The 3,053-nt window shown below is 41.7% G+C and overlaps 1 protein-coding gene across 1 annotated transcript in view; it reads left to right on the top strand.

The window, feature by feature from the left end:
• Positions 1-85: 85 nt before the first annotated feature.
• Positions 86-3,053, top strand: part of LOC102672854 (discoidin domain-containing receptor 2-like) — a 145,222-nt gene continuing 142,254 nt past the window's right edge. Inside the window, 1 exon segment of the mRNA XM_031511922.1 lies at positions 86-546. The gene's annotated coding sequence lies outside the window, so the exon portion shown is untranslated.

Genomic DNA, 3,053 nt, shown 5'->3' with positions numbered 1-3,053 from the left:
CCTCGCGCCCCCCTCCAACCCCCTCCCTTCCACTCACGGCAGGTAGTCTCTTCCCCCTCCACCGAAATCGATGCTACTCGCGGATCGCGAGTTCAGTCTGCGACTGGCCACCGCGTGCGTAACGTCGTTCCCTCCGTCTTGCTTTTGTTTTGCCTCGGGCTCGAGCATCCCTCTCGTTACGAACGTTATTCCTCCCCTCCCCTTTTCTTCACGCGTATCCTTTCGTATCCATGTATCGTTGGACGTGTTTCTCGTCGAAATAAAAGCGAGTCACTCGTATGCTCTTATTAACCGTATGTGGATATACGAGATCGAGTCGATCACGTGTGACGTCGCGGCGGACGGTGTTTCGACCGAGTTTGTTTCGAAGTGAAGGGAACGGAATGAGGAAGGGCTCGGTGATCGACGAGGAGATGGTTCTTCGATCTACTACACCTCGATGCGAGTTCGGGAAACGATCTTGAGGCGATCGGATGTGCAACGAGGCGCTACCATCGAGGATAACAATAGGCCAGCTCCACAGCTGTGCTAGAGACACTTGATTGGGTGAGAGGACGGTTTTCGTTATTCTTTCAAAACCGAGTTTTCAATCGGAAGTTTTTCAAAGGAGAAATTTTTAAAGAGACGTTTATACGTTTATACGTTGTTGTTTTAATGGATAAATATACGTGAAATTTTAGTAAACGGATTGGGGAAATGTATCAATCGTGTTATCATTCACGGGATTAACGCGAAATTAAATCCATTCCATACGTAACGCGTACAACGTGAACGGAAGTACATCGGCAAGCCTTGACGTGCTCATAATTAACGCGGTGCAAACTGAACAAAATGTTCATACACGCGGCTCGCGGTGTATTAAATGGTATCTCGTTTAACCCTATCCGGGTTATCGTGAAATATTTCCACCGAGGTAATCGCGTTGGCGTGTACGCGTAACGCGAGCTGACAGCCCGTGTGCAATATGCTCGCGACAAGTGGAGTAGTTTACCGTTGGTCAGCCGAGCCGACTTTATCACCAACGATATTCGTTTTTCGTGTTATTCACTCGCCACTGCGGGACATCCGTGGCTTGTCGTTTCGAAACAACGTTCTCCATTCTCTACCTTGTCGACTTAAGTTGTAAAATAGAACTGGACTTGTATTTAATGTGGATGAGAAATAATTTTGAGAACGAGACTTTTACTTTTTCAAACTCTATTTTGCACTCTTATCGTACGTTTCGCGATATAAGAGTACGGGAATACATTTTAGAATGAAAAATCTCGAAAGTTATTGTTCGTTAATGGATACTGTATCGAGAGTGAAAGTTATTATCAATGAATGGTCGTTTTTATCGCGATTCGAGAGTTTTGTTATCGAATTCTATTCGTATTTTTACAAAGACAAAGACAAAGTTTTGGAACATGCATTTTCGATAACGTCATTTGTTCGATGAATTTATCGACGAAAATTACGCGAACGTTGCATCGCAAATTCCACTCGTTTCACGCGATGCAAGCAAAACTGGAAACTTCAACGTTTCCTGCAGCGACGTTAAGCTGGCCGAAACGCGGGAACCCGGGGAAATCTTGCGCAGGGACACGTTTTAATTTCCCTTCGTCGGAATTTCTGCGAATTTTCTTTGAAAATATTAAAGTAAGATTTGATATTCAACGGGATTTAGGATTATTAAAGACTCGAGACACTCCCCATTTGACATTACGAGACGGAAATAAAGAAACCTTTGAGAGACGAATTTTAATTGTTACGTCGATCGATTAAATTCGACTAATCGCTAATTCTACATTTTAAACGAAATTAATTAACCAAACTTATTTTTAGAAACTTCTTAATAATCAAAAATATAAAATCACTTAAATATATCATTGCATAAAAATAATACACGAAACGTTATCGTGCTCAATTCTGCTTGTTAAATAATCGCGTCGAAGCTATTCTACGTTCACGCGACAACTACACGATATTTCCAATAATTTCCTTTGATTACCCATTGAGAATAACACGATGGAATACTGGAAAAATAAGAAAGACCTCGTCTTTCGAGCACATCGAAACCAGTTCAATCGTGTCGATCGGAAAGGCTTTATCCTGACGTTTTCGGCGACAGTTTCCATTAAAGCGGCCCCGCTGAGAAATTTCATTTTCCAAAACCCAACCGGCCACTGTCCTCCCGCCACTACATATACACGTACATACATATATAGTGACACGTCGCGCGACTCACGAGGAAGTTGGTTAATTAATTGCCTTTGGAAATATAATCCGTGCGTCGAGTGTAACTAATCAGGGAGAAACTCGGACGTTGACGGGCATGTTTGCTGCACCTATCACGCACCGGGATGGAAATGTAATTTGCCGGGATAGAGTTAGCCTCGTTGAATGCCTCGTGGCCAGGCTTCGCCGTCTGTTCTGCCCATCACCTTCAATCTCCTTCCGCGGCGCCGCCACCCATTGATCGCCATCAACCGTTTTGCACGTAAGAATCTGGCCGTGGTGCATTTCGGTTCGCGTGCATACAGTTTTCATACGTACAGACGGGAGGGTTATAAAGGATCGAAACTCGTTTTCCTCCTTGTTTGAAAATATGTAAGTTTTTATTGGAGCGTCGAATTTAACGAGTTTGTAATTATGTGAAAAATGATTCGATGCGTGGATCGTTCGATTTCCAAGATTTTCGTTCAAAAGGTGGTTTTGGTTAATAGTTGGATCTAAGAAGAGGTAATAAATTTTATTATAAATTTATTTATATAGGAATTTTTGAGGTATGATCGATTGTTAAGATTGTTAAGGGGAATAGAAAATGTTATATCGTGTGATCTTTAGATTAAATTTTCTCGAGACTTGTAGATTTTTATTATTGTATCCTTCGATTCAGATTCGAGATGGAGTCTCTGATTTCTTCGACGATCTTTTATTATTCCACGATATTTCTCCGAACACGCGAAATTTTATTTAAATATTTCGAAAATAATGTGCTCCCTGGAAACAGAAACTTACATTTCCACGAAATATTATCGATATAATATTTCTCGCATTACAATCCCATTCGA

The sequence above is a fragment of the Apis dorsata genome, unplaced genomic scaffold (genome assembly GCF_000469605.1).
Source record: "Apis dorsata unplaced genomic scaffold, Apis dorsata 1.3 scaffold_365, whole genome shotgun sequence".
NCBI lineage: Eukaryota > Metazoa > Arthropoda > Insecta > Hymenoptera > Apidae > Apis > Apis dorsata.
This window is presented reverse-complemented; position numbering and strand designations above follow the sequence as displayed.